The sequence below is a fragment of the Grampus griseus genome, assembly GCF_964374135.1.
Source record: "Grampus griseus genome assembly, chromosome: 15".
NCBI classification, from domain to species: Eukaryota; Metazoa; Chordata; class Mammalia; order Artiodactyla; family Delphinidae; genus Grampus; species Grampus griseus.
This window is the reverse complement of record NC_139009.1, coordinates 44,831,808-44,844,707: the sequence shown is the minus strand read 5'-3', so window position 1 is coordinate 44,844,707 and position 12,900 is coordinate 44,831,808. Positions and strand designations below refer to the sequence as shown.

General features: G+C 41.3%; 1 protein-coding gene across 4 annotated transcripts in view; it reads right to left on the bottom strand.

The window, feature by feature from the left end:
- SPTBN1 (spectrin beta, non-erythrocytic 1) overlaps positions 1–12,900 on the bottom strand; it is a 196,516-nt gene that overhangs the window by 142,751 nt on the left and 40,865 nt on the right. The window lies entirely within an intron of this gene.

Here is a 12,900-nt window from a genome sequence, read left to right as displayed (position 1 = left end):
TAGCTTCTCCTAGAAATTCATATAATGTGATATAAGAGAACTAACAGATCATTTTATCTAAACATATCATTTACATATTAGAAAACTGATGCCTAAGATTAAATGACATAGTAAATATACAGCAGCAAGGACAGTACTAGTGTTTAACAGATACCAAAAAATGACTGAATAATGACTGAAATTATGTATATGACTGTGTTATTACAAATTCTACTACCCACCCCAATACCCACGTCTCAGGGACCCACCAGGGCCACAATGTTTTACAGGGATAAATGGGAAACAAGAACTTCAACCTCAACGTTTGGCCCACTGCCATCTTTATCACAGTGCCCTCAGAGAATTAAGAGAGATACATTTAGCTTTAAATATATAGCTTCTCCCCTCAATACAGCTATTATTCATTCATGGAACCAAAATGTTCTGGGGACCTAGTACATGCTCAGCACTGTTCCAGATGCTGGGTTAACGGTAAACAAGATAAGGACCTGGCTCTAGTGAAGCTTACATCCTACTAGGAAGAGCTGGACCAAAAAAGCACAAAAGACGAGACAAGATAGTTGAAAAGAAAATAAAATGAAACTGGAGTGATGTGACACAGAGTGAGTAATCAGTCATACTGTCTTATAAACTTCAAAGCTGCTAAGAGACTAGACTTAATCATCCTCACCACAAAAAAGAAATGATAATTATGTGAAATGATAGAGGTGTTAGCTAATGCTACAGTGGTAATCATACTGCAATATATAAACATATCAAATCAACATACCTTACACCTTAAAACTTACAAAGTATTATGTGTCTGTTATATCTTAATTTAAAAGTAAAAGAGAGAAAAGGAATGAATGGCTCTTTTAGAGCTGGTGGTCAGGGAAGGTCTGAGTCGGTATTTAAACTGAGCTCTCAATGGTCTTGTCACACCCAGATCAAGAGGAATGACATTCCAGGCAAAGGAAACTACTCATGTAAAGGCCCTAAGGTGAGAACAGCAGGGCCTGTTGGAGGAATGAAGAGCTCAGTGTGGCCCAAGTCTGGTAGGCAGGGAGAGATACAAGGAGATGAGGTTGGAAAGGTAGGTGGAGCCAGTCCACAAAGGGCTGTTAACCTAAGTGTGAGGGAAGCCAGGGCAGGATTTTAACCTAATAACTGACATCACTGGATGTATGTTTTTAAAAGATCAATCCTGGTGCTGTGTGAAAAACAGATTCTAGGAGGCAAGGATATGTGCTTAATTCCTACGGGTGTGGTTAACTTCCTGCACATTTTATATACAAGCCTATCTAAGTAAATTAAAAAGAGAGGGAGGAAGAAAGATGCACCCCCCACACACACTTAGTTGTAGGAAGATATCCCAAGGGAAAAGATGTTTGTCATCTCCCCCTCCCATCCCTTCCCCCAAGCCCCATCTTAAGACTCAAAAATTAATTATAAGATTTTGTACCTGGATGCTCGTTTCATGGAAACCTCATTCAGCGTGCCCCAAGAACGCACGCACAGACCAGAGTTAGCAAGCCTAATCACTGGAGCTCATGCACTAATCAAACCAGACACCACCCGGCAACCACAAATGGACCACTTGAGCTCACATTTTTCCCCACACATGGCACCAAACAAAGAAAATAAACAAAGCCACATACACAGAAAAGAAACATTCCTCTTATTGTGCTTCAAAAGGCGGCTTTTTCTCAAGTTCTAGCACAGAACCATACAAGGCACATGCAACCAGGGGTCCGTGGACAATAAATTAAGCTGAAACAAATGAACTGCACCTCAAGTAGTGTAGTAATTGGGGGCAAAAGCACAGACCTGCCCCCTCTTCTGTCATTAGCTGTTTTCTCACAAGATATCCAAGAATATCCCCAACACATCCTCCGTGTCCCCCTCACAACTGAATCACCATCTGTAACTCAGAGTCACCCACCTCTGCTCAAACAGAAACATCTCGGATGGGAGTAAAATCCTGGATTCCCATCAGGCAGACATTATCAAGGTCAAAAATATAAATCTAGGGGCTTCCCTGGTGGCGCAGTGGTTGGGAGTCCACCTGCCGATGCAGGGGACACGGGTTCGTGCCCCAGTCTGGGAGGATCCCGCATGCCGCGGAGCGGCTGGGCCCGTGGGCCGTGGCCGCTGAGCCTGCGCGTCCGGAGCCTGTGCTCTGCAGCGGGAGAGGCCACAGCAGTGAGAGGCCCGCACACCGCAAAAAAAAAAAAAAAAAATATATATATATATATATATATATATATAAATCTATCAAAAAATATATAAATTTATCAGTAGATCAATTTTAACACCTCCATTAGCAACGTACTGAAAAGACTTCATAAAAACACGAAAAAGTTCAGACACCTAAGCCAGTAAATATATTCTACAGAAGGATCTTACAGTTGGCTTTTAGCATTCAGAGTCATAACCCCTCCAAAAAAAAGAAAATCAATATTGTTATGTACCATTTGACCTTGGAGATGGTTAAGTTTTATGACTCTATTAAAACCAAAGACTTCTACGAAATTCAGCCTTGGAGGATGCCATCTCTAGGGGGAAAAAACGTGAGAGGGCTATTAACTCCAAAATGTTTAACCCAACCCAAGGTGAAATCGAAACACCACATACCTCTCTCCAGATTCGTCCTGGCTATTTGGTGCCACCTGCTGACCAATGAGAACAAGCCACACCGAGGCCTCCAGCGCAGCAACCAACCTGTGCTCCAGCTCCGTCACCCGACTCCAGAGTCAGCCCAACTACATCCCATGAATCTCTCCCTACCACTGACTTATCCAAAAATTTCTCGACAAGCAGACATTGAGTCCTTGATTTAAGTTTAAAATAAGTCATTCAGAGAATGTCAGCACATGTTTCCTAAGTATTCTTCTTTAATAACGCCATCGTTCCTCAAAACAAAGGGGTGACTGGGGAGCAAAAGTTCCTACGAGTCTGTATACAAAAGAAATACCGACTACAAGTTACTCTTTTTATTCGACTGTTTCACTCGAGTGTCTAAGAACTTGGATATCAGGGGCATTTTTGTCTTCAACGTTCTCTGTCCTAAGGCAATATCCTCACCAAACAGTAGAGTTTGCATAATGATAGAATATATATATATTTTTAATTTTCAGGGATATGTCAAAGCAAAAAAATCCCACATCCCCACCAGGGCCATAGTGGAACGGTGCTTCCAGATATTCAGCGGCAACAACGCAGGAACCTGAAGGTGAAGGAACGGTCGGAGTCAAGGCAAGAGCATGGACGAGAGCGTGGCCATGGCACAGGGATCCCAGAAAGCCCAGCAAGCTACTACCATCATTATCCCCTAACCCACCTCAACAAAGGATGGTGCCAGCTGCGGGGGCAGCTTACATCGCACCTACAGGTGTCCCCAGGCGGTTATCTATAAAGGGCTAGATTTTCCCAAGGTGCTAGCTATCAGCCATGTGTCCCAAGGGCCAGTGAAGCAATCTGTACTTCGATGGCTGTGGGAAGATTAGGAGGAGACAAGAGAGGAGGGCTGGCCATCTTGGAACTGGGCCTGGTGGTGGGGCTGCCATTAGGAAAGCTTGAGAGAACTACGTAAGGGTGGTGGGAGGTAAGACAATCTCCGCTCCAGAGAAGGGCTCTCACTGTCCCAGCTGGCTCGGTGCGGCCCGAATTCTGACTTGATCACCAGGGCAGGAACCCATTAAATAATCCTTGAGTGAATACAAATCACTAATATCCCAGATGTGATATGAATAATACTCATGTCTTCTGTGGCCAGACATTGGGAAGATGATTAAAACTGCTTCCCTGCTCTTCTCTATCCTAACTCTGTGTGTGTGTGTGTGTGTGTGTGTGTGTGTGTGCGCGCGCGCGCACGCGTGTATAAAAATAAGGAGTACGTAAAAAAGCCAAGCCCCCTCCACAAATTACTCTTCTCTAATCCTCTACCCTCTCTAATTCCTATGAACTGTAATTCTCCAAAAATAACAAAGATATTCCAAAAGCTTTATCATTTTCTGCTTCATTAAGAAGACAATTTTATTTATTCAAACTGACAGACAAAGACAGAAATAGATGAGGAAGCTATTATCATAGACCCAAAGAGGCAAAGAGGTTCCTCCAGCTCTGGCACATGCTACCACAAGGTCATAACCATCGGGAAAAAAACTGGAGCTTCACCGCTCCCAGCTTTAGGAGTTATTATTGACAGTTCTCTTCATTGACTAAAATTCTGAAAGTCAACACCTGGCCAAGTCCAGAGGGAAAACACTTGATCTGTTTATTTTCCAAGGTACCGTATCTGTTTTCCCTGTCACATGGCTATTAGATCAACACACAGGGTTTTGTTCTTTATAGTTTATCTCCAGGCTTCCTTCCACTGCCCTCTTCCGTCTGCCTGGATGATGTTACCCACTACCCTATGCTGACAACCACTCCCTGGACAGCTAAGGGCAGCGTCTCCTAAGGATCAACAAGTCCGTGTCTACAACTAAACTCCTAATTCCTCCCTCCAAACCTTGTTTTCCCTCTGTCACTCCCTCACTGAACAGCACCCTCATTTCTCCCACTGACCTCAGCTAGAAACCTTGCGGTCATCCTTCATTTCTCTCTCTCCTCCCATATTCAGGCCCCAAGGTTGCCTGCACCTCCTGAAAATCTCATAAATCAGCTCAAGCAATACTTTCTTATTCCAGTGCCTCACCTCTCATTTTAATCCGCAACCCTACATTGCCACCAGAGGGACCTTTCTAAAATGTAATTCTAATCACTTTATTCCCATGACTAAAATCCACCAATGCCCACGCCTTCAGAACAATAAATCCCCATTGCCTTCAGAATAATGCCCAGAACCCTTTGAAGAGAAATGAGCGCCTTCATGAGGGGCCTGCCCAGCTCTCCAGCCTGGTTTCAATATTCTTGTCTTTAACTCTTGTAGCTCCTGAAGGAAAAGTCATGTTCCGGTCTCACCTCCAAAACTACTACCTAGAACAGCTCTCTCCTATTCCAACAAATCCTAGCTGATGTATCACCTCATCCAAGAAGCCACCCCTGATCCCTCCACCACCACCACTACCACCACCTAGTCTGAGTTAGATGACCCACATATGTCCTCCCTCCTTATATACCTCTGCCCTATCACTTATCATCATAAGGCCGTTTCATAATTACAAAACTTCTATTTACTAATCATCAGTATGACACAGGCTCTTAAGGTCATGTCCCCATCATACTGTGTTTATATTTCTCAACTCCTAGCAAGGTGCCTGGAAACATTAAGTGCTTGTTAATTATTTATGGACTGGTTGAGAGGGTGGGAGACTGGATGGAGGATGGGAAGGTGAGGCCACAGGAGCCATGACAATTCAAGCTGCCACGGGGGTACCGTCGCCATCAGTCATAAAGCCCAGAACACACACCCTTTTAAGTTCCACAGATCTGCTGGGCTCTCTGCCTTCCATTTCAAGGCAGTCACATTTTTAGACTAGACTGCTAATGAACACGAACTTATATTTAGTAAGGTACTTCTCTACGTACTTATTAAAATGTATGTTTTCCTTTTTAATTTAGTTTTTACCCATGAAAATAATTTATTTTTTGTCCAAACTAGAGAACAAAGCAACAAAGAGAAAATAAATGGAATTTTCACTGGCGCTACGCACGTGCACAAACACACACTTCGTTAATACCCAATATTAATTAAAGGCTCAAATAAATTAAAGAAAAAGGTGACAACATTTGCCAACCCTTCTTAAGGAGGAAAACCATATGCCAACAATTACTTCGACAGAATTCACAAACCCAAATGTTCTGCAGACGCTTAAAAACCCTCCCACTTCACTGATAAAAAAAAAAAAAACTTGAAAAAGCATACACTGGACTGCTGGTGTGTCACCTTAAAAAAGAAAAAAAACAACAAAAAAGATCCTGCTCAGGGACTCTGGAGAGACCAAACTATGTCTGAGAGTTTCCAGGAAGGGACCTCTGAGAGTTCTGCCTCAATCCTCTCAACTCTTCAGTAGCCAGAAAGCAAGAGAGTCACACCCCGCTTACAGTTTGCCACCGAGGCAACCTGCAGCACGTGTAAATGGCCAATAAAGAGGAGTCTCTGCAAGAAACCACATCTAGAACCACTGTGATGAATAAATCTGTCTAACCGACCGTTACTCAGGTTCACGGACCCAGTTCCATAAAAAGGCTCAAGTCGGGGCTTCCCTGGTGGCGCAGTGGTTGGGAGTCCGCCTGCCGATGCAGGGGACACGGGTTCGTGCCCCGGTCCGGGAAGATCCCACATGCCACGGAGCGGCTGGGCCCGTGAGCCATGGCCGCTGAGCCTGCACGTCCGGAGCCTGTGCTCCGCAACGGGAGAGGCCACAACAGTGGGAGGCCCGCGTACTGCAAAAAAAAAAAAAAAAAAAAAAAAAAGATTCAAGAGTCTAACCTAAACACTCAAAGTTCTCTGTTCACAAACACCAGGACACACAGAAAAAGTTCTAGTGTGAGAGCTGACAACGTAAGAAAAACTCACACGCATACAAAGTCCTTTAGAAAAGTTTATCATTCACTTTTACAATTATCTAGTTTACTTGGAGCTTTACAGGAACACATCTACCGTACAAAGAGCATTATATGGCTGCATAAACCAGCCAAAATTCATAGACTCAGACCATTTTGCGAGGGAACGGTACTCAGAGACTTGTTTAAAATGAAACCTCGTTAATAAAGGTGGTCTTCAAATACTCTATATTCATACTAACTTTTGTCTGTTTTATTTATCAGTGACAGAGTATGTTAAAATCTACCACTATGACTGTGGTTTTAACAGATTTCCCTTGTAACGCCCTGGATACATGCAAAATCATAATTATTTTGTCTTCTTGGTGGGTTGTTAACATGAACTATTCTATTTCCTCCATATTCATATATTAATTCTATTTTTATTGATAGCAATATTTGCCTGTCCCTCCCCACCCCCCCCTTTCTGTTCTTTAAACCTTCTAGAGTCATTCTGTCTTAGGTATGTCTCTTATTTTTTAATTCAATCCAAGAGTCTGTCATTTAGTGGGCAAATATAACCCACGTACATTTATTAGGATTACTGCTATATTTGAAGTTTCAACCAACTTACGTTGCTTTCTATCTTAACAAAATGTGGAAACTGGGGCGTGAAGATTTAAACAACTGGATCAAGTCATACAGCTATGAACCCAACACCTATAATAACTTTATCACCACTGAACCCAGAGCCGTAATAACTTGTCTAATCTTTAAAATGCAGACAGTTGATGAGTCTAACAACCAAAGAAAACTCTAGTACTATTAAAAATAACTTCATTTTTTTGCTGGCTTACTTTATGCCAAGCATGGTGCTTTACTCGCTTTTTCAGTCTTCCCCAGCAACCTTTTGAGGTAGATACTATTATTGCCTACAGTGAATAAACTAAGGCTTTGCCCATGGTGGCACAGCAAGGAAATGAGGAAGCCAGGAGGGTTTGAAACAAGTGTGTATGACTCCATGAATGAATAAAGAGCTTGTGCTTTGAGGAACAACCCTTTAACAGCAGTCCATATCAGAAAATTGTCTAATGGACTCAAGGTTCTTAAACAAATAATAGATTAGCCTCCTTCAAAGCCTAATTACTAGGTAGGGCACAACCCACCCAGCCAGGTATCCTAGCCCATGTATTCTCAATGGGGGCAATACTGGTCCCAAAGGATGAAAATTCATTTGGGCGTTGGGGCAAAAAAAACTTTCTTTTATGTAAGCACAGATACAGTATATCTGTAGTATTAAAATTTCATGGGTATTAAAATTTCAAACTGTCTAAAAGACTTCTGGTGGAGGAAGAGAACAGTGGAAAATGGGTTAAGAAACATTGACCAAGCTAAAGGAAAGATGTGTACCACCTTTAGGTAAATTAAGACTTGAAGGCAGGCCTTAGAAGACAGAAACATGAAGAGCACATTTCCCTGTACTAAAGAACTGGAATTTCATACACCATGGGTCCCATTTATCATGCCTCTGATATAAAAACTCACATTAGGCTACTCCTCCCTAGCACTAACGTATGTACTTCAGGGAAGCAGTGATGATTTAGCCATCTTCTGCCTACAACACTCAAAGACTAAAGCACTCATTACAAGCCTGCTGCTACCGACTGAATGTTTGTGTCTCCCTCCCCCATAAAATTCACATGTTAATTCCTAACGCCCAACGTGCCAGCACTTGGAGTTGGCACTTTCGGGAGGTGATTAGATCATGACGGCAGAGCCCTCATGAATGGAATTATAAGAGAAACCCCAGAGTGTAACCTCACCCCTTCCATCATGTGAGGACACAGCAGGATGACGGCAGTCTATGAACCAGGCCCTCACCAGACACCAAATCTGCCAGCACCTTGTTCGTGGACTTTCCAGCCTCTAGAACTATGAGAAATAAATGTTGTTTATATGCCACCCAGTCTATGATGTTTTGTAACAGCAGTTCACACAGACTAAGACACCTTCATTCCCAATATTCGGAAGTAACCTCTTTCCTACCCAGATCAAAGATGCCACTGGAAGGCCAGTTCTAATTTTATGAATAAAGTTGTAGGGACGAATTTTATTTTTTTTTAACATGGGCAGGTTAAACCAGGTTCTACTACTTGCAGTAGCAAAATTACCCTAACTATAAAGAAAATTACTTATTTTAAAAGATTCACTATCAGAAAATACACTGACTATGATTCGTTTTATTTTAAAACAATCTGTTTAAAAGATTACATCAGGGTGGCTTAAGAACTTACCATTATACAGTATGACCAAGAATACATTTCTTCTACAAGGAAAAGTAGAACGTAGGGGGAATAACAAGGCATCTCCCTGACCCTCTACTTTACAGAGTGAACTGCACAATGAACTGTAAAATTATAAACAGATTTATTATTTGCGTGCCTTAAACAAAAGAAAAATTCTTAATACATGGCATAGACGTTTATCCTTATGTACTATTTGTACTTGAAAATTTTAAACAAAGTACTTTATTTATTTTCTGTGCCTACATATGATACTATCTAGATTCTAAATATAAATTTGTAAGCCCTAGAATTTTTTAACACTAGCTTTATTTCGAAAATAGATCAAGAAAGTAAGGTCAGCTTTTCCAGTACTTATCTATAAGCCTCAAAATCACCTAATTTGAACCAAACAAAAACGTTTAAAAATAATTCCTATTAAAATACAAGGCTTCGTCATATACTTGGCAGTTAAAGGCTATCCTTGCTTTTGTTCTATTAACAGAGAAAAGCAATTAAAAGTGAAATCATTAACTCAATGCAGACCTAACACCATGGTCTTATGGCCAGCGTGGGGTTTCTGAGCTGCTATAAATCACCACTTTGGTCTTCCCTTTACTTCCAGAATAGTTTTAAATTACATTAGGGTGTAGGTCTAATGTTACTGCTGCCAAAACGCCAGTCCTGACTTTCAGTGAGTTTGGCACTTCATGGCCTTACTCTTTGGGAAATTTTATAAGGCCTGAGTGCCTGAACAACAGAGGAGCAATAACATGCTATCTGGAAGCAGACTTTTACTCCTAGAACAGCCCAGTGCCTAAATTCTCTGCAAATCTTACCAAGCGAAAATACGTATCACAATTCCCTGGAATAATGATCACATGACAGAAATATGTAAAACCACAATGAAAAGCAACACTACAGGAAACGATGAACGAGGCACACACGCTAAGCTCCATGAGGGCCAGGATCCTCGCTGTCCCGCTCATCTTTATGTCCCCAGCACCAGCACTTAAGCCACCGCAGAGGCTCAGAAACAAGCGTGAAAGAAAATGGCAGGTGGCAGGGGCAGCGTCACCAACAGAGCATTCTAATGCTGAAGCACAATGCTTCTTTCTGCGTAAATAATAATGTGTCCTGGATCAGGATAAATTGTAATTGTTATGTAAGGGGCAACAGTCTCCTCACCCAGATTCATTTAGCGAAGGATAAATTGTTATAAGAAATTTATTTTCAACCAACAAACTATGAAGGGTCATATTTGGATAGGAATGGAATAATCACAAATTTCACAATCTCATTTGGGATAAACAAACATACTTATTTTAATATGTCATATTTTGAGAATCATTCTCCTTTGGAAAATGACTTAAATCCTAGGCTTGTCTAATAATAGCCAAATTTCCAAAGGTCTAAATATTATTAGTTAAATTGTCTCAAAGAGCAGTTCAAACAACCCTCACTGCTTGGACTTACACGTCAGCAGCAAGCCTTCCCCCTCTGCATGGTTGGCAAATGATTCCCAAACTATTTAGAAATCTGTAACCTTTCAAATAAACCAAATGAGTGAAGGTTGGCCTATGATACTTGAAAAGGAGAAGTGACATCAATCCCAGAAAAAACATTCAAATAATTACCATTTTAACATGATCAAACATGATCAAATTACTAAAATTTGTTTAAACCTATCAATTTGGGAAAAAAAGGTGTTTTTTTTTTAAAAAAAAAACACTGTTAACAACATATACAAGCCGAAATCCATTAGAATTCCACACATTACTTTTTAAAAACTTGACTACATAGGTGTTCGGTATGAAGCTTGGTAACAAAGGTCAGTTAGGGCAAATGTGGAGATTCACTTTGGCTCTCAATAATATTTAAACACTGCCATGCGAGAAAAATGAGCCACAGTGGTTAAAATACTGCCTATGTTTAGAATCACAGAGGAGCTCTCTGATACAGAACCATGAGCATACATTCACCATAGGTGACCAGACACAAGCACACACATCCACCACAGGGCCAGGCCATAATCCAACCCTGCCCAGCAGCCCAGCACTCCAAGCTTGGAAGAAAGGCAAAGGCTCAAGCACGGCCTTTCCAAAGCTACAGGGGCAGGGGCCTGCAATTCAAATTCGCTGGGCTCCCCCTCTACTGCTCAAATTACTTCAAAATGAAAATGAGGTCTTAGCTGGCAAAGTCCTCAATCACGTTCAAGAGCAAAGGAACAACAACGATATACTGTGCAGCACAGGGAATTACAGCCATTATCTTGTAATAACCTAAAATGGAGTATAATCTGCAAAAATACTGAATCACTATGCTACACACCTGAAACTAACATAATATTGTAAATTAACTATACTTGAATAAAAATAAATAATTTTTTAAATTAAAAAGAGAGAGACAGAGAGAGAGAGCGCGAGAGCAAAGGAAACCAGCAACCTTCCTTGTCTCCGCAACAGGGGGATATAGGCTTTAAAGAACAAGAACCAGAACACCCAGACTGCTCTGACTTTCCTTCTTTAAAAGCTCCCTCGTGATGTGATTTTGAAAACTGTATTTTTGAAGTCCTTGCCTGACCAAAATCAAGCCTGCGTTTTCATCTCCTTGAAATATGTTATTAAACTAGTTTTCTACTTCCCAAAATATCTACAACGTAACACGCACTTTGTTTTTTTCTTCCTCCAAACACTTTCAAAGAAGTTAGCTGTTTCTTTTGTCAGACTCAGCAAGAGTGAAGAATGAACAGGACAGTGGGGCAATTTAGAGAACTGGAGGGAATCAAATTATGTTAGCATCCCATGATTCTGTAGAGAGAGAAAATCAAGGGGTGGGCACCCCAGCAGTGGCTGGATTTTTAGTGGTGTCTGAGTGAACCCTAAAGCTGTCTTTCGTGCCATTAAATGCCAATTCCAACCCCAAAAGTATAAATTAGGAAAGCTTTCTATTCTCATTAGCAGTGGAGCTGCTCTCTCTCAATAATTTGTGAGTTTTAAAGATAGGGACAACAGATAAACAAGAAACAGGTCAGCCTAAACATTACTTTCTCCAGGAAGGCTCTTCTGAAGCTCCCAGCCCAGGGCCTCCTGCTATACGCTCTTGTTGCAATCTTTTCTCGTGGCATGTACCGAGAGTGTTTAAAAAATGACCTGTGTAATTGTTAACTGACTATCTCACTTTATATACCATACTCTCCATGAATTATTAGGTATTTCTTTTTCAGCAATATATCCCTAGGTATAATGCCTAGCACATGGCAGGCAATAGGTAAACATTTAATGAATAAACTTTATACTCAACAATTTTAATCTTCCAAGGGTATGATAGGCACTTTCCCTACCAAAGCAGCTGTATCAAGAAGAAAAATTTTCCAGTTTATCCAATGGTAAGTTTGTTCAAATTAAAGCTAGAAACAGTCAAAATCAAACAAACAAAACTGAAATAAACCCCTAAATGATAATGGATTATCTATATCTTAATTCTTCTACTCTACTTACCACCTCAGAATTTTTGATTTCCCATAGTCACCAAAGTAAAAACTTCAAATGGCAACCTCAAATTTCTATCTAAATTACAGAGGCTGATTTCCCAAATCAAATCTTTATTGCTGGCTGAACAGCCATACTCAAAGGGTGCTGACTTGAAGATTAAAGAGTGGTGGGACAAATTCATAACCCAGGGCCCAAGCTAGTCAACACCTTCCTTACGATCTCAGAAAGCACACTGAGTACCCACGGAGGGCCCTGGACCAAGAAGAGACTAAGAATACATCAAGTCCTACATTTAGAATTTTCAAGTACCCAAGGTTAGAAGTCGTGAAAACTGACAGCAGTGCAAAGAAAACGTGGTCAGCTCAATACAAAGGACCAGCAGAAGGCAGTGCAATTGTTAGACATGAAGTAACCACCCATGGTACTGAGCAACTTGAGTGTGTCCAGAAGGGGGCAGCCAGGCTGTAAGACACCTGGGAGTCCCGGCCAGGACTTAGGACCCTCTGGGGGAAAAAGTCTTAAAGAGACACCAGACAACTATCTTTAAGTAGCTTTAGGAGCCCTCATGTCGGCACTGGCACAGACTCCTTGGCAGGCAGTAACAAATTCGTAGTAACTCAGGGTTAGAAGGAGCTTTCTGAACAACTAGAGCTCTC